Source organism: Misgurnus anguillicaudatus, chromosome 19, assembly GCF_027580225.2.
Source record: "Misgurnus anguillicaudatus chromosome 19, ASM2758022v2, whole genome shotgun sequence".
NCBI lineage: Eukaryota > Metazoa > Chordata > Actinopteri > Cypriniformes > Cobitidae > Misgurnus > Misgurnus anguillicaudatus.
The window spans coordinates 11,491,423-11,518,228 of NC_073355.2; positions in this window are offsets into that span (position 1 = coordinate 11,491,423).

Sequence of the window (26,806 nt, forward strand, 5' to 3'; positions counted from 1 at the left end):
GGACAATGAACCTTGACTCCATCCTGTGCCCGCAGCCTCTCGCTCCTCTTGTGATTACATGCGTGCTGCTTAATATCACACACTCCGCCGTGACAAACAGAAAAAACGCGACGGCATATGGTACATTTGGCCTTGTATTCATTGTCCCTCACGCATTCCAGCCACGGGTAGTCATTTTCCCATTCAGTTCTATATTTTTGTGCTCGTTTCTTTTTCGTTGGCTGCTCGGATGCAGTCATTTTTACATTTCCCGCTGTTGTCAGTTGTCGTCATCGTTGCTATGATACGTGACATCACAATGACTGAAACGACCAATGGGGCTGCAAGATGTTAAAAACGCTACGCTGATCATAGACAAACAGAGGGAGAAATTACCGCACCGTCAGGGTTTTCTTATACAAATGACGCGGTCTTCGTTCATGGCTGACATATAAGCTATGTGACTGTCATGTATTTGCACTGAATTAATTTTCATAAAATACGGAACAAACTGCGTTCCGTATCAGTTCAATACGGAACAAGAATTTTATGTGTCAAATACGGGACGATTCCGTATTATACGGAACGGTTGGCAACCCTAAGCGCTACACTCACCACCTTTAAATTAGGCCTTAAGAAATTGTTGAAAGCAAACCAGCATTGTGAACATTTGTAGTCATTGATACTTGTCTCTGTGTTTATTTGTGATTTTTTTTTTTTAATGAATTATTTAGTTTAATTGTATTGCTATTATTATTATTATTACTTTTATTTTTTGACTTATAACATCAACTGCTGTCCAGGGACAACAGATGTAAATTAGCCTTGTGGCTATAATCTGGTCCAATCACATATTGTGCATTGTCCCTGTCAAATAAACGTAAATACAAATACAAATACATAACATTTGGATATGATGTGCTTTATGCCCCGGATCAGCCGCATCGAATCTCTGCTGTAAAATACACGTATGATGTGAAAACAAACACATCGAGCGAAATACCTGAGTTAACATGGCTATGAACGACTTTTGCAGATTATGTAAAGTAAATCGGGCCAGAGCTAGTTGAACACTATCCTTACGGTGGCTTTCCACTCACGTCTAACGGGAGGAACGCCCCTCTCTCCTCTCAAACTCTTCCACCAGACAACCATAACCATATGTAAATCAAATCTTCCTACCTTATTTTCTGGTTAATCAGGAATGTCACCAAAGAATGCTTGCCCACGCGTCCTCCACCATTAACTGTGAATATAATTCCCTTCCATGATTTCTCGATCGTTGTGCACGTCAAGTTATGCTGCACACAGTTTCTCGCTGACGATCGGTAAAGTTGATAAATTAAACTTTTCCAAAAACTTGTCGGGAGTAGGGCAACAACATAATCTCCATTCAAATGTTTAACAAACACTTTTCTTGTTCGGGTTTAAGTTGGCAAGTGCCGGTTCTCCACAACAGAGCAAATAGCTTTCTGTGTCTCCATGTCACGGTTTAGCGTCTACGTCATGGCTCTGTTCGTTGATTGGATGGTCGTTTTGAGACCGGAGGAAAACGGTTTGAATGGGAGGTATCTCAGACTGAGTACAGAAGCGTAATGAAATTTAGCGGAAGTACGAAGTCTGATGTAGTCAGGCTAGAAAATAATGTGTTTTTAACCATAAATCACACAAACACATTATAATATACAAAAATACACAAAACAATGTCGTTTTTTTAGCAATGAAATGAAAAGTTTGTAATAAAAATCAACCATAGTTTCATTCTGTGATGAAGTAGTCCTTTGCTATTCCCTATGTCAGACGAGATGTCAAAAAATACAAAACATTACGAATGATGTCCAGTCCAAGTTCACCTTGTGCACCACCAAGTGGATCAAATTGTGCATGAAGTTGTTCCAGGGTTGCATTGTCAAAAGTGAAGTGATTTTGTGGTACTGCTACTCTCTCTCATTACTGATAGGTTTTCTCTTTGTTGAGGTTCTGCATCAGTTTCATGTGCTGGCTGGGTTGTTCTGGGAAAAATGTCACGCATTGCCATCCTTCTTTGTCCTTGTTGCTCCAAGCAGCCTCTGACAAAAATCTGCATTGGTGTCTGATGCCTTTCAGTTCTTAACCCATGGTTGTTCCATTGTTGGGTGAAGGCAGTCAAGTCCCTGTTGATCCTTGGCAAGTAGACATAATGAAGAGCCCATAGGTGCATTTCATTGTCTATGTCCACTATACCTTCACTCTCCAGGAAGTTGAAGAGGTTATAGTAAACGTTGGTTAATCCCCGCCACATGTCACCCCAGAGCCTCTCAATCCGTTGGTTGTGAGTGCTCCTGCCTCTGATAGCACTGCCTCTTTCTAGACCCCTGAAAATGTTCATCAACAGACAGACAGCATTGTTTTCTCCACCATGATCTGTTCTGACCCTAGAAGGAACTCCATACCTGGCCACAGCATTTACAAAGCTATCCAACACATTATATATATATATATTTTTTTATTTTTTTTAAATACATGCATAAAAAGCATAGGTGTGTAACCTTCTGATCTCTACCTTATCAATTTATGGTTGCCATCAAGGTGCCACAGGGAGTTTGGTCCAGCAACTCTGTATAATCGTCTTTGTGGTCTTTGAGACATTGCCCTTATTGCAGCCGCCCGAGGGTTGATTCAAGCTAAACTCCATCTGACTTTGTGTCTCTGCACCCGAACTCCAGCTGCATGTAACTGTGCTCTGACAGCATCAGATCCAAGCTGGTCATTTCCAGCCGTAATATCTCTGATCATTTCGTCGAGGGCATCATCAGTAACATCAGAATATGACAAAGCACGATTCAAATGGAACTTTCTGGAAAAACAAATATGCAAATATAACAATTGCTGATTATCAAGATAATGTTGATAATTTCGTAAACATTAACGTTCTTGTAGTTTAAGTAGGAGATCATGGCACTATAGTCATGCAAAGGTCATGAGTTTGATAACCAGGAAATACATAAATCGAAAAATATGCATGACTTAAATGCAAATATATAAATAAAAATGGTCATTTCATGTGCATAATCCTTTAAAACAAATTTGGCTTACTTCATGCGTCGCTTGACTGTAGACAGACACTTGCAAAATCTCCGCTATTGAAGGAAGATTAAAACCACATTCAGACTTCAGAAAAGAAAGTTGCTCTCTGGTGATGCTGTAATGAGGCGGTGCTCTATCTCCACTACAGGTAAGTGGAGCCTGATAGCTGGAACATGGTGCAACAATGATAAAAAATTGTGACTTAATAGAAATCATAAGATTACAATGAGTGGTTTATGAAAAAGCATGGTATCAATGGAATAATATAAGTGTTTTATGCTCTTTGTAGCAGGATAGGATAGAATCTTATGTCACGACAGCAAATGTAATAACCACAATCTAGATATGCAATCTTTACAAAGTTTATTTGAAAAACAGCTGTTTAATATATATGCCCACTTATATAAAAAAAAAACAAATCAGTATTGACCAATGTAAAAAAAACTGGTGGTGATCTTGCCTTAAACTGTTTAACAACTATTGGATATAAAGTATCATGTTGCAAAATTCAATGCTGTATAATGTTTTACTTACCTTGTTGCTCATGCTGTCTATGTGTGTTAACTTCTGCTATATATTCTGCTATATCGGCGAGTAACCGATCTGCTGCAGGTACATTGATCAGCCTTCCTCTTGCCCATTGAAGGCTTCTCTGCATTGTTTCCAGTCTAAAATCAAAATAACACAAAACAGCAACGTTAATAAAAAGTTTGATTTTTTTTAAAGTTACAATGCCACTGCCATACAGTTTACCACCAAACTATCTGAACTCCTTCAGCATTGGCAAATGACTTAACCTATACTCAAACACATTTCTCCATGTTCACAGACAAGGCAAGGCTAGTCCTAGGCATGTTTGAGCTATCTAAACTGAAAATAACTTAAACTTAGACACATCTTAAACCAGTTCCAGTGGTTGTTTTCAAGATATACACAAGTAACATCTTTTTCCATGCCTTAAGCCAACAGTATAGAGCAGAGATGGGCAACTTTGGTCCTGGAGGGCCAACGTCTTGCAGAGTTTAGCTACAACCATAATTAAACACACCTGAAACTAGGGCTCTGCAAAAAAAATCGCCTGCAATTCTGAGAAGTTGCCTTACTTCTCAGTGAACTATGGCTCTGTGTAGTTAAAGCTGCTCCATCTGAAAGCAGCTGATGGCGATTTACTTCTAATCACGGAACCGGCTTTACTGATGAAACGCAGACGATTTTTTTGCACATCCCTACCTGAAACAGCCAATTAAGGTCTCATAGGCATACTAGAAACTTTTAGGCAGGTGTGCTGAGGCAAGTCGGAGCTAAACTCTGCAAGACACCGGCCCTCCCAGGGACCGTATAGAGCATTGTTTTGAACGAATGAGAAAGTTTAAAAAGCAATCCTTAACTTACCTCACTAAAGTTTTACGATCTGTGGTGCATGATCAGTGATGAATTGCTCTGGCCTGACTCAGTTTATCATTGATTGGATGAGAACGGTTCAAACCTACTGGCTGTGGAAATTGATGGGAGGGGCTCATTATACCACTAGCAAACGCCGCTTTTTACGCTGTCTTTGGGAGAAGGATTTTAAGTTTACACACATTCATATCACAGCATCCTCTACAGATTACTCTTATAAACATGGAGAGGACAAAACTGTGACAAACTTCCCCTATCACCTCAATTATAAAGCTCTTATTTTTGGTGAACTAAGCCTGGTCCCGGACAGTTTTTAACATTTGAATCTGTTGCTTGACAACAACTACAGGATGAGATTTTAAGAACCAAATAGATTTTAAAAAATCATTTACAATGAAATCCAGCTAACTGAGTATCAAAGTATGAAAATCAAACGCAGATCTCATTTTTAAAAAGTTGTTAACCAATGATTCCAAGTTTCAGGTGTGTACATAATATTTAATATGTATTTCAGGATGGGGGGGTTTGCTTCAATGAAGGTTGCGTCATTTTTTTGTCTTTACAGACAAACAGTGTCCACTGCAGACTGCTGCTCAGTGAAGGCTGTAAATAAAACAAACAGAGATTTAATGCATGCATATTACGCTACACTTACAGAACTGCGTCTGGCCTTTTTTGATTTTACCTCCATCTCCTCAATGAGCCTGTGTTGTTTGTCTGTAAAAAACAAACAAAGATTTAATGCATGCAACACAACAATTCACATATAAATTGACATTAGTTATGTTTAGGATTATTGTAAAAATATTTTTAGCGTAAACACGCCTCTTGCGAGATGTCTGGAACTGGCGAGCGGCTGAGGGCTGGGCCAGCTGAAAGGGTAAAAACAAACAGAGATTTAATACATGCACATTAAATTACTTCTTAACTTAAAATTGGCACTTATGATCAGAGCTATTGTAAATTTCTACCTGTGAGACACCAGCGGGCTAGGTTAGGGTTAGGGTCAGGACCTGCCGAAAGGTCAGGGTCTGGTCCTGCCGAGCGGGCGGGATCTGGTCCTGCCGAGAGGCCGGGGTCTGGTCTTGCCGAGGGGTTGGGATCAGAGCTGCCGATCGGGCGGGATCTGGTCCTGCAGAGGGGGCGGGATCTGGTCCTGCAGAGGGGGCGGGATCTGGGCCTGCTGAGGGGGCGGAATCTGGCCCTGCCGAGGGGGCGGGATCTGGACTAGCTGAGAGGTTAAAAAACAGACAGATTTAATGCATTCATATAACACAACAATTCACCAATAAAATTAGTTAAAACAAACAGATATTTAATACATGCACATTAAATTACTTCTTAACTTAAAATTGGCACTGGTTATGATCAGAGCTATGGTAAATTTCTACCTGTGAGACCAGCGGGAAAGAGCTAGACCTGCCGGGCGGCCGGGGTCTGGACCTGCCATACGGTCGGGGTCTGGTCCTGCCGAACGGTTGGGGTCTGGTCCTACCAAACTGTCGGGTCTGGTCCTGCCAAGCGGGCGGGGTCTGGACTAGTTGAGAGGGTAAAAAACAGACAGAGATTTAATGTATGCATAAAACACAACAATTCACAAATAAAATTAGTTACAACAAACAGATATTTAATACATGGACATTAAATTAATTCTTAAAGGTATTTTATTTTTCCGGGTGGATCATCAAGACTATTGGTCCTCCTAGTTGTCAATCAGGAGTGTTGCACAATTGCATTTTTAAAAAAGTGGAGAAGGGGGTTCTTTTCTAAAATTTGAGAAAGTCCTCAGCTACACCTTTAACTTAAAATTGCCACTAGTTATGATCAAAGCTATGGTAAATTTCTACCTGTGAGACAGCAGTGGGCCAGGTCTGGACCTGCCGAACGATCCGGGGCTGGTCCTGCCGAGCGGGCGTGATATGCTCCTCACGTGTAGGCCAGCCCAGAGGACACACAAACGGGACAGGTTTCCGCTGTAAATAAAAGGAAACAGGAACATTTTTAGACCACTTAAAATTGGCACTAGTTATGATCAAAGCTCAGGTAAATTTCTACCAGTGAGACACCAGCGATAGGTGTAGGCAGGAACCGCTGAGGGTGCAAGTACTGGACCTGCTGAGCCGGTGCGACACAACCCTCAAGTGTGGACCGGCCCAGAGTACGCACAACCTGTACAGGTTTCTGCTGTTAAAAAAAAGGAAAAAATGCATGTAGACTACTTACAATTGGCATTAGTCATGATCAGAGATCTTGGTAGATGTTAAAACAAACAGAGGTTTAATACATGCAGATTAAATTACTTAACTTAAAACTGGAACTAGTTATGATCAGAGCTGTGTTAAATTTCTACCTGTGAGACAGCAGCGGGCGGTGTCCGGTCCTGCCGAGCGGGCGGTGTCCGGTCTCGTGTAGGCCAGCCCAGAGGGCGCACAACCTGGACAGGTTGGTCCTTCCCTCTGCTTGTAAATTTCGGCTGTAAATAATAGAAAATAGGAAAAAATGCATGTGGCACTCTTAAAATTGGCACTAGTAATGATCAAAGCTCTAGTAAAACTCTACCAGTGAGACACCAGCGAAAGGTGTAGCCCGGTACTGCGGAGCGGGCGAGGGCTGGACCTGCTGAGCTGGTGCGACACGACCCCAACGTGTACGCCGGCCCAGAGGATGCACAACCTGGACAGGTTCTGCTGAAAAAAAACAGGACTACTTAAAATTATCATTAGTCATGATCAGAGCTCTGGTAAAACTCTAACCTGTGACACAACCACAGACAGACTCCTGCCAGGTTCCAGGGCCTGAGGACACTCAGGCTGTCATGAAGCTGATAAGATTTTAAAAACAATTGTGCATATAAGCAAAACTGATAGCACTGCTTGAAAATTTAAATGAATTTTTTTATAACTTACAGATTTCCTCTGACAGAAGAGGTCTGGGGGTGTCCTGCATTAAGGCTCTACTACTTACAGTAGGAGCAGCAGGATGACCTCGACGTCGCTGGGGAACCAAGGCAGGTAGCGGGTTTATGAAGGGATGTACGGGTCTAAATAAACATTGAATTATTTAAGGACTACACAGTTGCTGTTTACATATTTTTTTTAATAACCATGGCTAAAACAAAAATGGCAAATGATTAATTAAAACAAAAGGTTAATAGCCGAACTCACGAAACGTTAGATCTGCATGTGCAACGTCTAACGATCACTTCCACCTCCTCATACCTCTCACTGACAGTCCGCTGTAAATATAACAAACTGAGACTTAACAAATGATCAATAAACTACTTTTTAGCTTGAAATTAGCTTTAGGTATGATCAAATTTGAACCTATGAGATGTCAGCAGAGCGTATCCTGCCAGGGCCCAGACAACGGAGGAGAAGCTTAGGGTATACAAAACCTGATAAACAAGAACAAAAATTACAAGTTTAAGAACAATTGTAAAGCCCTTAAATGTAAATAATTATGTTTCAAAAAAATTCCAAACTTACGTATTCCCCTAGCTTGACGATTGGTGGAGATGTAACGGGACTCAACTAAAGGTTGATCATTTCGAGCATGCAATGGCCTTGGTGTGAACTCCTCAAAACGTGTCCCACTTGGCTGTAAATGCAACAAACAGAGAATGAATACATGCATTTAACTACTTTGTAACTTGGCACTAGTTATGATCAGGGCTCTGGTAAACTCTAACATGTGTAGCACAAGTGGGACGCATTTGAGGAGTCACTCCCAGAGGTCGTGCAGTACTCCGAAATGAAGGTCTGTAATAACAAAGAAAAAACAAACGTTTCCTTCAGCATTCATCTGAATCATTACAAGCCCACTGACATTATAACACAGGGGTATCCAAACTCGGTCGTGGAGGGTGGGTGTCCTGCAGAGTTTAGCTCCAACCCTAATCAAACACATCTTATTAAGCATACTAACTAGAAACTGAGGCGAGATGGAGCTAAACCCTGCAGAACATACGCCCTACAGGACCGAGTTTAGGTACCCCTGCATCAACAAGTTCATGAATTTCAACTGATTCTTTATATTATTCACAATGAATGTTTTGTGTTACCTTTTAGTGAGACCGCCGTTTACTGTCACAGACATCTGCTCCGAAAACCTCATGAGAGGTCTTCGGGGTTGGGCATCTGGACCTGTATATGAAAAGCACTTCATAAGTTGTATAGTTCAAGAGTAAAGGAAAACAACAAGATGATGCTGTCTATCCAGAGATGAAAATATAAAATAAATATGCTGTCTATCCAGAGGTGAAAATATAAAATAAATATGCTGTCTAGGTGCAAATATAAAATAAATATGCTGTCTATCCAGAGGTGAAAAATATAAAATAAATATGCTGTCTAGGTGAAAATATAAAATAAATATGCTGTCTATCCAGAGGTGAAAATATAAAATAAATATGCTGTTCATCCAGCGGTGAAAACGGAAATTAGTGGCGAAACGGAAATGACGTAGGCTGTCTATCCACTGGTGTCCAGCCACTGGTGTCTAGCCGGAGGTGAGTCTGCGGGGCTGCAGCTGGATGCTATTGACGAGGGGGCAACTGCATTTAAATTGCATTTTTGCTTTAAGTGCAGAATAATAAAACACATAAAAGGTACTCATAGAAAGTACATTGTACACAGAAAGGCGCCTTCATAATCTTACAGGCAATATTTTAACAAATATACTGTTACCAATAATGCACAGCAGTCTCTGCACTGTTCTCTAATAGATGTCTATATAGATGAAAAAAATACATACATTATACAAATGTGGAAACACATTATACATTTATTCATTTGATCAGATATTATCCAGCATCACATCATGAATTGTCTTGACAAGTTTGTTTACCAAATTAAATTTATGAAACCTAAGTGCTGACTATTCATCACATCCAGAGTCCAATATACTGCAAAGCTATGACCTTTACCATCTGTTCATTATATCACTGTAAAAGACCCAGAGCTGATCATGAAACATTTTACACTCTGCATGCTCTAGATAAAGAGGGAATTATTCAAAAATGAATTTATAATAAACTTAATAAAGCATTAATAACACTGTAATGTAGTAAGTGCAGAAAGTATCATGTTACATTGTGAATATAGTCACAAATAAGAGAGACTGTTACACAAGACTTAAATGTGACTTTAATTTACAATTCACTGTTTCAACCCCCCGCAACAGAACTGCACAATGAAAGAAATAGATCAGTGAACGAGGAGATGGGCGGAGAAGGGATGCCTAAAAAGTGACAATGGTTTTGATAGAATACACCATAAAATATTTTGACATTGCAAATAAACTTGTATGTACTTCACATTACGAAATAGAAAATAAAATGACTGAAAGAGAACAAATGTGTTTTACCATATTTAAAAATGTATTTTTAGTGGGTCTAGGGTAGATTGCACTTGTCTAATAGGTTGTGGAATGAAAGCCCTGTTTTACTGCACAATAAAACTTTAATTGAGACTTTTATTTAATTGTTATAAAACTGAATTAAATTGCATTTGCAATTGACAGACATTAAATGAAAATGATGGCAGATGAGATGTAGGGATGATGCTGGGTCAGAGTTGAATGCAGATCAGGTGCTGCATGAAAAAGAGAAAGGATTTAAAAAGATGTAAAAAAAAATTGTATAGAAAAATTGAAATATTTTTCGCAAATCAACATTGTACCATCAACCCCAAATTAATAATAATGCAATTACATGCAAACAAACCTGTCAACCACCAATATATAATGGATACAACACACCGTGTCAGATACATCAAGATTCTCACAAAATTTTAGGGCTAGCTTAATACCCCAGTTCTGACTATTCTTCATATTCTGTGTGGGGTTAGATTGCAACAGTGACAAAAATATACTTTTCATAAAACCATTTGTTTACTTCAACTGACTTCCAAGAGCACAGTTATCTAACACAGTCTAATTGTTTTTTAAATAAATAAATATTAAAGGTTAATACTTTAACATTTTGGAATCTTTTCATTCAAAATCTTGTTTTGACAATATTGCCAAATGCAACAAATGGAAAAAAGCATGCTTTATGACAACCTTGGCATCAGAAACCCAGTGACTTTTTTCCCAGGTAGACGAGACTTTTTTCTTGGTATAAACACTCATCTAACAAAATAAGGTAAAAGAAAGTGTTGATCACTCATTCAGGTTAGAGTATGGGGTAAGTTTCTACGGGTGTTGCATCCTATGGAGGCTGCGTCCATCTTAGACCTGTCCTTCTGAGATTTCGAGGCTGGAGTGCTCCTCAAAAGCTAGAATGAGATGGATTAGTTTGGTGTCCATGGCAACATTATAATGGTTTCCGCCCCAGTGGTCATAGCATGAAAACTTCAAAGAGAGAAGTTAAAAAAATAAGCAATGCATCATCACAAAAAGTTATTACAGAATTCCAATACTGTAGTACAGTGAATAAAAGTCTTTACAACATGAGCAGTTTAACCTTACGTGATTAAATTAAAAAAGCAAAAAAGAAAATCAATCAGATTGAGATGACGTAGCAGCCGAGACATCCACCCTTACTAGGACGCAGCCTTATTTTTGGGATTTTGTATAATGTACCCCCTGACTGTACTTGTATTTCTTATTATTAAAAAAACAATGATTTTAAAAGGACGTAGCTTTCCTATGTCGCGAGGTCATTCTTAAGTCACGTGACCAAAATATTTACCAGAAGACCTTTATTTAAGTAACTTACCCTTTTTCTTCGCAAATATTGTCCTTAATAACCTGTAAATAAGAACATTTTGTACACATTACTTTCCTCTTTATTTTGTAATAGTATGATTTTGGTTAATAGTTGGCTTTAAGTTAGTTTTTCTGTCAGTTTGTTCGTCAAAATGTTGGTAAGTATAGCTTTGTGTCATTCCTGCGTTTTAATTATTAGAAACACGAATTAATGAACAGATATTACTAATATAACTAAAACAATTAATACATTCAATGAACAAACAGCTCCAATAAAACAACGTTAACGGTTTTGAGTGGTTTCTTAAAAAAACACGTCTGACTGACAGTAACGTTATCCTTACATACGGGCCATTTTACAGATCATAAGTTAACTTACTACAACCCTGTCGGGGCGTGAAAGGTTTGAAACATTAACTCAATTAAGCTGGCTGATTTATCCCCACCAGCGCTGAATGTGGCTTTGGGACTCTGCAGCGGCCTGAATCGCATTGCATTGATAAACGTTAATAAGCTTTAAATCAAGTAAACAACATTAATATACGACGATCATTATGTGGAATGACTAACTTGGATGCATAATATATTTTCTGATAAAATGGTTACCGTTACCTTAATACTGAAACTCCGCAGTCAGCGCTGTTGCTTCACCCGTTGGAACCTCCTACTAGATAGTTGTTGGTCAATCACAAGAGGTTAAAAATCGAGTTGGAAAAGAACAAAAAAATAGTTTTTGCAATCGTTCGACACAACACCCTGAATCTGCAGAAAACGCAGGAAGTTACAGCCTACTGAATGATTGCAACGTTGAGTGCAGGCAGCCCACACATCTCTCAGATGTGTTTGACGGGGATCTGCGCGTGACATCAATGTACTGTACCGCGAGTTCAAACCGTTTCCGGGGCTTTCTACTGACTCTCGCAGGACAGATAAGTTCCATATGAAATTCTAAAATGATCATTTTTATTAAGCTCCTGTTTATGTTCAGTAATTGCACTTTAATGGCAATGAAAATAACCTATTCATATAAAAACATGATAACAAACAGACACACACATTCTTTTTTGTTTACTGTTTGCATGTTTAAAAGCAGATGGTGACAAGTTTGTGTTGTGAACATGAAAATAAATACAGAGTTAACCGTCAGAAAAACATGTGTGTGTTTGAGATTTTTTCTCAAATGACACGTTATGTGATGTTAATGTGTACCCATTGCAGGACTGAGATAGGCTGCTTTACTTGTATATAAGCAGAACAATGAGACTTTTAAGGAGAGGTTTGTGAAAACCCTCCAAGTAGTCTGAAATTCAGTGCTTTTTTGCTACTTCTCTACAGTATCAGATCGGAAGTAACGAGTAACTAACTACTCGAGTAGTTTTTTCATCTAATACTTTTTTACTCTTACTCAAGTAAATAATTAAATTGATACTTTTACTTGAGTAAATTTTGTATAAGTACTTGTACTTTTACTTGAGTATAGATTTTGGGTACTCTACCCACCTCTCGCGGCACTTTGATGTCATACCATGTGCTGTCTGCGCATCTCGGTGTTACGTCAAACACACCTGAATGTGTTTGTGGCAGCACTCCCTTGCGCTCAAGTAGGCATAGGTTTAACAAAATAAATTTATTAAATCTTTATTATATAAATAAAAAATATTGTAATAAAGAACTTTAATTTATTTATGAAATAATAATAATAATAATAATAATAATAATTTTATAATCTTTGATTTGAAACATCAGTATACTAAATTTCCCTCATAAATGCCTAAATAAGATCAAAATGGTGGAAATACAACAATGTATATTTGACCAATTCAGCATTTATTAACTTTTGCCTTTTTAAATTGTCTTCAGAAAGTTATCTACAGCCACACATCCACTGTAAACCAAAGTTATGATGATCAATTATGAAAATGCAAAAGGATTGATAGGTCAGTAAACAAACAACAAAAAGGTAATGTCTTAATTTACTTCTGCTTTTGGAACTTAATCAGGCATTTTAATTACATAGCTTAAAATTAAACATTAATAATTATAGGGTTCCAACTTGTTACAGCTTTACAAAAAAATTATTTGTAGGATCATGAACAACTGAATAACAAAGTCCTATTATACAGATGAGTGCTCATATGGTGACCTCCAAATAAATACATGGACAGGCTGCTAAAGAGGGTCAAGATGATGGAGATGCAAGAGCCAAAGACCAAAGATGCGCAGACCAAACACCAGGCCAGAATTCTGCATGCGTCAGGTAAGCAGAATCACTTACACTGTATAAAATCATTAATAAAACAGACAGTACAATTAACAACACATTATTTGTCATAGCTTAAAAAAAACAATGAAACCATACCTGCATTCAGGATTCCAACCTTTTTCACAATTTTTCTGACAACTGGAAGAATGTTAGCTGTGCATCTGACATCAATTCAGAATCCCAAATTCCTGCAAACAAATTCAGTTAGTCCTTATAAAACAGACAGTTTAAAAAGTAAAATGTCCATCATTTAACTTCATGTTCTAAATCTAAATAGCAATAAGCTCACACTATGCTAATGATATCGTACCAGAGTTTGTTCCACCCTTAAAGTCTGGTTTGTTTGACTAGGGTGAGTGCTCTGTACCGGCAGCTTAAGTGTAAATTATGCAACTGTTTATATCCTTCCTTAACTTAAGCTGTCACAGTAAAAACTCTTCTGATATGGACAGCACAATGTACAGCAATGAGTTAATATATGTCTTCTGAAGTAAAACAATTCATTTGGGAGGAAAGCAAAAAAAAAAAAATCTTAAAAATCAGCACACTTATTAAATTTGGATGCTAAAACCTAAGGGAGGATCAGGCCTAGGTTTTAGAGTTTGTTTATTTGTAAATGTAAAAAATGCAGCTTACCATTCTCAGCTCCAGTGGGCAGGTTAAAGATGCAATTTGTATTATCTGCGCCGCTAGATGGCGCCAGATCAAATCAGTAACAATGACGCTGTTTATTTACGCTCTGTAGCAGCGTGGAATTATGGGATTTGTAGTCTTTAACTCAACCGCTGATGGCCATCAATCAGACGCGAACGAGAAATCACGTTGACGGATAAGGTAATCAAGTCTTATAAATGTTGCGTTTGATGACATCGTTTATTTCATTATGTAAGTTTATATGTGATGTTCAAAACGAAATTGTTAGTCATAGATGTTACAGTATTAGTCCAAATTCGATGGTTAACACAGCACAGAATTAAGTTTTCAACTTACAATCTACAATGATTTTTCACATAATGTATTGAGAGTACAAATCTTATTGTGAAGTGTCTTAAAATGATATTGAAAATTTATATTGCTGTACAATACCTCTTGATGTTCATATTGTCCGCGGGAAGACGCGCTGATTACAATCTACACACTAATGTTGTGATCAATATTATAGCATACGTTTTTTGAAGGGTTACGAATCAAAACAACTTACCCATCACGTAAAACACAAGCAGGATCAGAATCTCTGTCTAGTTAAATGTTGTCGCGAAGCTCTCTCCATCCAGATAATGCAACACCAAATTGATCCTCTCTCGTTTTGTTCCAAACTCTTATTGGGTCGTTTGGTTGGCCCGTACGCTTACGGGAGCTGTCTTTGCGGACACAACCAGCGGCAGACGGTAAAGAGTAGTCCATAAGCAAGCGTGTAGCCCGACAGGCGCTAACGCATAGTTCCGCATTTGTCCACGACACTGGCTGCGTCCGAAAACTCAAGGCAGTGACTTATTGCCTCACTGCCTCATGAGGAAATGAATTTGGAGGCATGAAGGCAGCTCAGAGAAAGGCTTTCGGACGCACTTCAAAGGCAGCGTGTTTGAAATATAAACAGAAAGCGTCTTTGTGATAACTAATCACATATTTGAAAACTACAATACTAATTTCTCGCTAGAAATGCAATTAAAATGTGTAAAAAGTGAAAATTAAGAGTTTGGTTCCAAAACGCAATAAACGCCATTTTTGAAAAAAAAAATGAGTTACTGCCCGAATCAGTATTATATCAGGTCAGTATTAAAAAGTAAATTCTTAATTTTACACAAACTCCAATATACGCAGTGTTATTCTGTCATCTTTTCTCCCTTTTTTCCCAAAATGCAATAAATGCCACTCCCCCTTTTCTACAGAATGCCATAAATCCACTCCACAGATTACAGCGCACCATTCACACAATGTAAACAAGCAATGGCGGCGCATTGAGTACATGGAATTCTAGTTTTTCTCATCTACTTTGTACTTCGTGATCAACAAACAAACAAAAACAAAATAATACTTTAATAGCATTGATAACCCTGTGATGGTTTTCTGTGACGGGAAAGAAACATATACCATCAACATCTAATAATTTACATGAGAGGCACTCGGAGACGGGTGCTTGTTTGCCCGGGCTGACAGCATCAAGTTTCTGTCATAACACATTGACCCCAGGGGATCTTATGAAAAACTTTCCATAATTTTACTCAAAGTCCATGAAAATCGAGCAGGACCAAAACATTTTACAGCTGATCGTTTTGAAAAACGTTAAGCGACGACGTCAAGTATAACCACAGCAATAGCTACGTTTACATGGACACATTTTGCCTCCATCGGATTAAAATCCTTCCGATTAATAAATCCTATCGTAGCGTTTACATCAGTGTTCTTCATTGCGCGGCTCTGCAAGCTTTAATTTGTGGCTCGCATGGCAGTAAATAATACAGTGATATGATTATGGAGAAATGCGCTTTTACTGTCTTGTCTGCTCCGGACGCTAACTTTGTTAGAAAACATACCTATTAGATCAAGATGCACGTCAATAAGAGTGTTCAATCGCATGCAGTGCTTGCACAGAGCGATCGTCATATGACATCACAGTACCGTGAGATCAGACTGCTTGTTATGCTTTCGAATTGCTCTCGCGGCACAAATGTCACTCGCCAACCGTTCTGTGCAGGGCCGCATGAAATTACGAGAAAGGTGGCCCCCTGGTGGTTTGGGGAGCACTGCATAAGCATATTATAAGAATGCTTAACATTAAAATCCTGTTTTTGTCATTAAGGGAAATCATCTTGTCTCAGATACAAATTTGACTGGTAAATGATAAAGAATGATTTGCCCTTGTATTTATTGCATTGCAACAGATTGACAGATTGATAAGCAGACATGCTATTTATCACTGGATGTAACTTTTGATACTTTGCGGTAAAGGCGGCTTTTCTATTGACCCTGACCTATTAGTGTGGCTCTCATGAAAAAAAATAGTGAAGACCACTGGTTTACATGAACACTTAATAATGTGATCGGATTGATGTGCGTGTTTATATGACACAAGATTTACATCAGATTTGATCATTTGACATGCGCACATTGCACAAATATAGTTTCACGCTGTTTCAAGATTTGCTTTGTGCCTCACTGATTATAAAGCAGCAGCAAAAACACCCATTCACGTGTGCCCAAAAAGCGTATTTTACTTCACGCGGTGCTGCAGGGACCGTTCGCGAGAGCGAGTCCAAACCCACGCGTTTGTGGATCAGAGAATAAATCATAGACTGACCGGACAACGCTGTCTTGTATCACTTTATGAAGAATTGGACGGATAATAGGAACAAGATTAACAAGACAATCACTTCTTGTGACTTCCTTCAACAAAACAAACTCGAGTTATTTGCATCACATGTCATTACGGCAATTCTACGTCAGTGCACGTGTGCATATGCTCCACACTCCCGTCCTGTAGGTGGCGGAAATGCACCTTTCAGCGGGTTTGCCAACCGCCATTAAAAAAAGAAAAGATGGCACATGCGCAGAGCATCCCAGTTTCAGTTATCCATCCGATCAAGTGTATACATGTCATTTTGAGCAGATTACAAACAGTATAAAACACCCCTAACAAGCGGATTAGATTTTTAATCAGATTGGCACTTTTTAGTCCGATTGAGGTGTTTACACGGAGCATTTTTATTCAGATTGATCATTTAAACGGATTACAAATGTCCATGTAAACGCAGCTAATGACAGTGTTCTTAATATGACAAAGTAAGTGTTTTGATTAATGACATTAGATCTGTTGTTATTGTGAATGTTCACAAATTAAAGAGGACCCTTCACAATTTCAAATGATGCCAAACACGTAAGTGTATGATTATTAATGATGGAGTATTTTAAGTTGATTCTGCTATGATAAGGAGAAAACACGTCAAAACGCAGCGCCGCGTTTTTGGACCCCTGGGGGTTAAAGTTGGCCAGAGAGAAAAGCTACATTAACATGATACCAAAAAGCTAAATATATATAGTGCAAATTAATACAAAATAATATTGTTCAGTTGTACTATTTTTACTGTTAGTCGTGTTATTATTTATTTAAAAAAATCCAAAAAAACAAAACTGAGTTCGTTGTGTGTGTCTGGGGCGCACCCCTAATGAGTTTCTATATAGGTCAGTAAAAAGGGTAAAAACATATGACCTGAGGATGAGCTCTGATTGGCTGTTATAATATGCAGCATGTTAATTTTTACTTTAATTTTGTATTTGAACTGCGATTTGGACGCGGTGTGCGTCAAATATAGATGCGTATCTTAAAGAACCGCTTCTGGGAAGTCCGCTGCTGTTGACTAAAATGGCCGCAATCAGGTTCTGTAGCGGCGCACACGCATGCAATTTAAAAAAATTATTCTGCAAATAAAGGCACTAAGTAAAAGCAACAGAAAGTTTCTATCGGTCTCCCATGTTGCTTGAACCCTGTATGTTATGTCCTGTATGTGTTACAATGTGGCCTCATAATTCTTTGTTTCGATTTGTACCGTTTCAATGTTTGAACTGTTTTTATGCTTTTGCAACTTGTGCTTGCTTGTCTGTGCTGTCCTAATTAAGTGCCACTTTGCTTGTATGCCAAATTCCTTAGATGTGCTGTAAATATTAATATAATATTAATGTATTTATTTAAGGTATGCCTATTAACATCTGGCCGGGGACTACAGCTTGTAATTAGCCGTAGAGGCTAAAGCTGCTCCTTTTATGAAAGGAGACTGTCCACGTTATTTTAAACCAATAAACTAAACTAAACCCCAGAAGTAAAGAGACTTTTAGAAAGCTTGTCAGTAAAATCCATATCAACACCACCAATGACAAGGTAAGCTAACGTTGCTATTACACTCCATATACATTGAAGATAACATAGGAATAGCCTAGCAATCTATTGTTTTATTACAAACAGCAACCTAAATTACAACGTAACAATGCAAACTTTAAACAGTGATGTTTAAATGTACTAAATTATATTTAAATAACCATGTTTAAGTTTTTACTAGCCTTTGTATGGTACCCTATACAGTATGCATTGTTTGGCAAATAGCAGTGTTCCTCTGTTTGTCTGTGTTTTATTAAGCAATTATATGTTAGCCTACATGTAATCCTTGTATTGTACTGAAATGAGCACTCAGCCTTATTGTATTACAGTGTGGAAAATGTCATTTTTACAGGCTACTTTCCGTTTTGATATTAAAACAAAATTTTATTGTTAGCTTCAGACATGTTAAACATGGTAATTAGTAACGTTAATGTTGAAAAAACAGCTGGTGGCAGTGGGCTGGTCTTTTCAGCCTGGCAAACCTGGCCAGGCTGGTGGGTCAGCTGGTCTTCAAACCTGACCAGCTAAGTTCTGCTTAAATTTTCACAAAAACACATCTAGACCAGCTTGCTTATTGACTAATTAATAACAGTTTACATGCTCTGTTTTATCATTTAAATGGTCTTACCTGAAAATATTAACCAGGAAATACCCCAATGTTGCCGCATTATCCAAACATTAATTTTTTTTTGTTACTTACAGCAAACATCTCCTTCCTATCTGCTAACTGCCTGTCCCCTGTACACACGAACACACTGTAAAAAAACGCGGCCTATGTTGATTGCCCAGGCTCCACAAACAGCAACAAAAACAAAGTGGCGCAGCCTACAACTACAAAACATAACAAACGTGTTCAAGCGAATAAACAATAAGAAGGATTTGGGGTGGGGTTTGAGGGGTTAGTGCGCTTGAGGAGGCACGGAAGGGAGAGGGGCATGGGGCAGAGTGAGAGGGGCTGTGTTTTGTGACGTCACACAGATTCGCTTAGAGTGCCTTTAAAACGTCTTCTTCCTTCGGGTCGACAGCGTAGGGGAGCGCAATAATGACAGCATTTTAGCAGATTTCTTTATGCCGTAAAGCAGTTCTTTACATTATCACGCGATACTTCCCAACGCTGCAGCCGGCAACCCTCCGGCCCAAAGTTGCAAAGGTGTTTTTTCCTCTCACAGGTGATGGGGCGCAAGACGACCACCATTTAACCAGAGAAAAGTTATATATCCATTCCAATGACTCCAAAGCTGTTCAGTTGAGGTAAAAAAAACAGCATAGTTCACCTTTAAAAAGAGATTGTGTAGTGTATTCCATCAGTACAATAAAAGGTCAAGGTGAAAAGGTAAAATCCATTGTAAACCAGCTTTTCTTGACTGATATTAAAATACTGACCAAATGGTGAAAACATTGGAGCAACTTCACTAGAAGACAGAGTGGAGACTTTTTATACTGCCTGGGGAAATCGTCTTAGTCTTCATCCTCCTCTTCATCCTCCTCCTCATCATCCAAAACATACTGGATATCTTCCTCCTCCATGTAATCATCTTCTTTCAACTCACAATTGTCTAGTACAGTGGTTTTCAAACTGGGGGCCGCGAGATGGTGCCAGGGGGCCCCAGTTTTATGACATTTTATGAAATACATTAATTTATCATAAATTCTGTGTAATTAAACCTAAAAAAAATAGGCTACTAACCAAAAGCGCTACTTTTTTGTATAATTTAATGTTTTTTTTTAGGGCTGTCAAAAGATTAATCACGATTAATCGCATCCAAAATAAAAGTTTGTGTTTACCTAACATGTGTGTGTGTACTGTGTGTAAATATTATGTATATATAAATACACACACATTCAGGTATATATTTAAGAAATATTTGCATCTAAATACTGTATATACATTTATATAATTTATATTATATATGAATATAAATATTTTATATATAAATATAACCTATTTTTCTTAAATGTATACATAATTGGGTGTGTTTTTATATATAAATAATAATTATACACCGCACACACACATATGTTAAGTTAACACAAACTTTTATTTTGGATGCGATTAATCGCGATTAATCTTTAGACAGCCCTAGTTTTTTTATTAAAATGTTGAGTTTTAGAACAGTTTGTCACAAATTTTCTTTGGGGGGCCACGAAGGAATGCACCGTACACAATGGGGCCGCACGCTGAAAAAGTTTGGGAACCACTGGTCTAGTACACTACTGTACAGCTGACGAATACATGGGTATCAATAACGTCATCTTTTTGTTGTGGCCGCCACCTTTAGGACCGTAGCGCCACCAACCGTCGATTCCACGTTAGCTAATTTTACTTGTAATTAACAGTCTCTATGATTCCATGGGAAATGGCAAACGTTAACGTCAAAGAAACGTGCTCTGCTAACGTTACTCAGATGAAAATTGCTCATCTCTCTGAAAATAAAAAGCAACGCTATTACAAGAAAATTTATATTTTTGGTTTAGATCTGTATTTACTTCCGAATCGACTTCTAATCCAGCTGAAATCTGTCGTTAACTTGCCAAACTTGTCTTTTGGCGATATTTACCTCGTCCACAATCCTTCTCCATACAGCGGGGAGTCCCTCAAGGCATACAAGAGCACTGAAACGTACATGTATTTTAAATCAGGATGGGTGAATGACCCTCAAGTTTATTCTTTCAATTCAATTTTATTTATATAGCGCTTTTCACAATTGTTCATTGTTGCAAAGCAGCTTTACATGCGTAGATGTAGAGGAGAACACAGAAAATCAATAGATAATATAAGAAGTAGAATATAGCGGCTAAGGTTAAACCGTACAAGCGAGCGTATGAATAATGTAACGTATACAGTAAAGTGCTAAGTTAAGCCAAAGTTGGCTGACTCTCCCTGGGACGAAAAATCCCCCTAGGAGAAAACCCGGTGGGAAAAACTCCTAGAACGACAAAAATAGGAAGCGGGTAAGCGGATTAAACTGGTTCAGCCGGTGGTCGTTGGTCGCGCATCGGCTGGGAATCAGGTTGAAGGACAGCCAGTAGATCAGTGGTGCGATGACCTTCACATCAACAGGAACTGGGTCTGTTTGTCTGTTTGTACATTTACTGGACATTTTATGTGAATGCTTTGTTAAAGAAGAATGTCTAAAGTTTCGATGATCGACTGTGTCTGATACTCGAACATTATTTGGTAAATCATTCCAGAGCTTAAGGGCCAAGTAGGAAAAGGATCTACCACCTTTAGACAGTTTGATATTCTAGGGATAATTAAGTGACCAGAATTTTGTGATCGCAGTTTACGTGGTGGATTGTATACTGATAGTAGTTCTTTAATATATGAGGGCGATAGGTAATTAAGGGCTTTGTAGGTGATTAGTAATATTTTAAATTGTATGCGATATTTAACTGGTAGCCAGTGTAAAGATGCCAGAATTGGACTAATGTGGTCATACTTTTTAGATCGAGTAAGCGCTCTTGCCGCAGCGTTTTGAACCGGTTGTAGCTTGTTTACCTGATTTGAATGCCATCCCCCGAGTAACAAGTTAGAATAGTCTATTCTAGAGGTTATAAAAGCATGGATAAGCTTTTCTGCATCTGATGCAGACAGCATATGGCAAATTTTTGAGATATTTCTAAGAAGTAAGAATGCTGTGCAGCAGACGTTGGAGATATGACTATCAAAAGAAAGATTGCTGTCGAACATTACGCCTAAATTGTTAAACGTGGAAGCAGTGGCGGAACTAGAATTTTTTTAATGGGGTGGCCAGGGGGTGGCCAAAGCTACTTTAGGGGGTCCATAGTCCATAAAAGAAAATGACATGTAACCATGTATCAAGAAAGCATAAATGAATCTTTTGATCGCATTAGATGTAAACAATAAGGGTGAATTTTAAATCTTTCTACTGTATTTCTTACATCTTTACTGTCTGTTAAAGGGATTCACCCATAAATGAAAATTCTGTCATCATTTACTCACCCTTATGTTGTTCTAAACCTGTATTTTATTTTAATAAACACAAAAGAAGATATTCCGACAAATGATGGCAAGCACACAATTAATGGTATATCCATTGAATTCCATTATGTTGTTTTTATTCCTACTATGGAAGTCAATGGTCAACAGCTGTGTGCATACCATCATTTATCAAAATATCTTCTTTTGTGTTCATAAGAAAAAATAAATTCGTACAGGTTTAGAACAACATAAGGATGCAAAATGATGACAGAATTTTCATTTTGTGAACTATCCCTTTAATGAAGCAAAAGATCAGGAAATCTAAACTTCATGATAAACCTTAAACTTACTTCAAATAGCAGAGCTCCAACACAAAGGATGTTTCGATTAATCTTTATTTACGAAGATACAGAAGATGCAAAGGTTTTCTTTTTTCTTTTGATATTTAATTAACTTTAATGACAGAGAGACTTCAACAGGTTAGGCTAAGACCGAATGCACCAATCAAATGTTTATTCTTTTAAGACGTACAGTAACCAAATGTTTAGTATGAAAATCACCAAGACAGCTATTTTGACATATGAGCATTTGTCCGTTTAATAAGCCAAAAAGACGCGAATATGAAGTCGTTTAAGCTCTGGCTGTGCACGCGCACTATCGGATATGCGCGTCGCGCTTTCAAGTTCAATGTGGCAATCCAGCCGAATTAACAATTATACAATAGCCTATAAAGATCACGTCAAGAATGAAAACATGGTGCTGGGTTTTGTTGTAAAAAAATTGGCAATCTTAGACTTTATTCAGTCCACAAGACACACTTTCAGCATATACGGTGAAAATAAATCATGTAGTATTAGCAAAATGCACGACTTCACTTACATCATTTTAAAGATTCCAATCATAATGTTGACATGACATGTATCTTCTGATGGTATGAAAAGTATTCGTTAAGTTACAGTAATTTTTCTGACGCGTTTTTGAAAAGACGTCACTGATGGAGAGATAACAGAACGCGCATTATGTATATTTTCTTAATTTTGTGAAAAGCACAACATTCAGTTTTATAGACACACAAAAAAATGACACTTGAACGTTTTAAATGATGTATAAATCATATCTGTATGTCCAAAATCAGCAGAGTAATCCAAGTCTCTTTGCGCAGTGATTGAAAAATAAAGAGTTTGCGCCGCGACCGCAGGGAGGGTTAATATTCATAATGTTTGTTTTTAACAATGTGCTGCGCTGCCGCACGTCGAAAATAAACACAGCGATTAAGTGAAAGTAGCGCATTAAATTTGGGGTGGCACACGGGGTGGCCAGTGACATGTCAAGGGTGTCCAGTGCCACCCTGGACACCCCTCTGGCTCCGCCACTGCGTGGAAGATGGCACCACCGTGCAGCCATCTATGGGCAACTTGTAATCTGACATATTGGGCCCTATTTTAACGATCTGATACGCAAGTGCAAAGCGCAAGTGACTTTGTGGGCAGATCTTGGGCACTGTTGCTATTTTCCCGGCGGTAGAAATGAGTCTTGTGCCAGGCGCAAATTAATAAGGGGTTGGTCTGAAGTAGGTTCATTATTCATAGGTGTGGTTTGGGCGTAACGTCAAATAAACCAATCAGAACGTCATCCAACATTCCCTTTAAACGCACGTGCGCAAGTTCCATGGCGGATTGCTATTATTATGGCGGATTTACCAGGCGCACGCCAGGAGCAGTTCACAGCCGAGGAGACCGACGTTCTTGTAAGAGCAGTCAAAAAAAGAGAAGTTATTTTGTATGGGGATGGGTGTCACGGCGGGATTACACCGAATACTGGAAAACTAAAAGACGAACCCAAACGCAAGGATGTACAAAAATATAACTATGTATTTATTAACAACAGAACAGAAACACCCATGTGGGGGTAAAACAGAGGATAAACTGAAAACTGAGATGAAACACAAACAGGAACACGGGAGTAACAAGAACAGGTATCAAAACACACGAAGCACATGAACACTGAGTTTTCACAACGAACGCGCACAACACAGAGAACACGAGGGCATAATAAAGACACCACATCAATGGGGAACAGGTGAACATAATTAACTAGAAAATGCATTTCGGGACGAACTGCAAAAGTGTGCTTGCTCTGGTGCCGCCGATTTAGTTTGTGCATCCTCACATTGGAGTCCCAAGTTCATGTACAAAGTTTGGTTTCAATACGTGAAAGCGTTCCTGAGATAAACTACTTCCTGTTTTGGCGGCGTCGACGCACATTTAGTTTTTGCGGTTAACTTATTTACTCACTTAAGTACACATAACCAAAAGTTTATAATATGGAATATAACATTGTTTTATGCAGTTTTTTGTCAATGCTAATTATTTCACGACCTCTATTTAAAGTACAACCGCCATTTTAATAGCTGGCAAACATTAGGCTAGCTTCTAATAAGAGAAATTATACTTTTAGATTTCGTCAGGGCAGTAAAATCAGGTGTATGTTTGTCAGCGCGATACGCATGCAGTGGTGCAGGTGCTGGGCTGTGAGCGATGGGCGATTAACTTACTATCTGTCTGATTATTTAGGCTTCAACGTGGCAAACTCAGCCTAGATTCATGAAGATTTTAACAGAGGTGGAAAGAGTAGCCAAAAACTTTACTGAAGTTAAAGTAAAAGTAACTAAATAAATAATTACTCAAGTAGAAGTAAAAAGTATGCAATGAAAATAATACTCAAGTAGCGAGTTACTAGTTACTCATGAAAAAATAAATCTAGATATATGCACACACACGCACACACACACGCACACACACACACACACACGCGCACACACACACACACACACACGCAGTGCCCTCCATAAGTATCAGAACAATAAAGACAAGCTTTTTCTGTTTGATGTGGAGACCAGAAATTGGTAAGATAAATATCAGTATGCCAGAAGTTTAGAATGTCACATTTTATTAACCTTTGTTTATGTTTCAACACATACATGCTTTAACAACAAAGAACAACAGCATTAAATGCTGACTTATGTGTATTGTACACAAATGCACATAAGTGAATCAAACTGATCCTACATATTTTATGCTTTTCATGTGTAAACAGTCAGGACACAGCTCAGTGCCCATTAAAAAAAATAATGTGACAGATTCTGTACTTTTGTCTCATGTTCATCTTTTAATGTTTAGACATTTCTTGACTCCACAACAAACAGAAGAATACTTATGAAGGGCACTTCTACAGTTATGTGTAAAACTGCAACATACACCAACAGTACAGAAAAAGAATACAAGCACAGAATAGACAAGCATTTCAAATTAACAAATTAACTTTAGTCTCAATGTTGATGTAGCTTGTAGCTGAAATATCAGACAAGTAAACTGACAACAGTTTTGTATATGTATAAAGTTGGAATCTCCTAAGATGGTCTGAGGACATTGACAGTTTACACTATAACAAAACTCATGTTTTCTTACGTTGTCATGTCACGTGTGTTTTGTGAGAATCACTTACATCATACAGTACATTAAACAGCGAATCAGACGTCAATCATCGAATTCATGGATCATGGATTTTCTTCAATCTGTGCTACAGTGTTTCTGGAGGTTGCACGCGTTTAACTGTGTCTGACGACGAACAGGTCGGCGGTCACGCGTATGTAATGGCGGGTACATGTGTGAAGTTTTGCTTTTAGTTAAAAGATTGGTAAATTAATTTCCACGTCACCCAACACTGGTTATATTCTGCGTGTTTCTACATAGGTTACGAGTAAAACAGCTTCGGACGATTCCGTGTTTGAAGCGATCTGAACAATTCATTCAAACTGATTCGCGAACCACTTTAAAACATTTGGCCCATTCGCTTTGTAAAGAGTCGACTCAAAAGACTCATTTATTTGCAACACTTTGTAATGAAAACGACTCAAATGAGTCATTAATCCGCGAATGCGCCAGAAACACAAGATAGCAATTTAAAAATAAAATACAAATTTCGTAATTAATTAAAATACCGATGCCAAACGATCACTGCTACGCGAGGACGCGAAACTGACGTCTTTACAAACTAATACGTTTACAATGTATTACATTGATGAAAAAGGGAATTAAACTTGTCGTGCCATATATCACTGAAATAAAAGAAAGGGATTAAAATATGTCTGAATCATATAATTCCTACCTGTATGTGAAAATGCACGTTCTCCAGAGAGCTCGCGTTGATTCAAGCATTCAGAATATAAAATCCATTTGCAGTTTTGCGTCCGAAACCGCATATTGTATAGTGAATAAGATGAAGTTTACGATTCTAAAAATATGTATCCAGGAATCTGTCCATATACGATACGAAGATTGGGTGGCAGCCGAGGTTACTGAGTCCTCCACGGGCTCGCAGCAGAGTCTGAGGGTGTCGCCTCTTCTCCGGGCTTCTCTGCTTTCTCTTCCTCAGCTCTTCGCTGTATTGTGGCTCTTAAAGGAACACCTATTCTCTGAAAAGCTCTTTTAAATTCCATTTTGCCATTTTAACATTAAAACTACATCCCGCCATTGTTATTCAAACTTTTCCACGGAGCAATAGCCTGTTAGCTTAG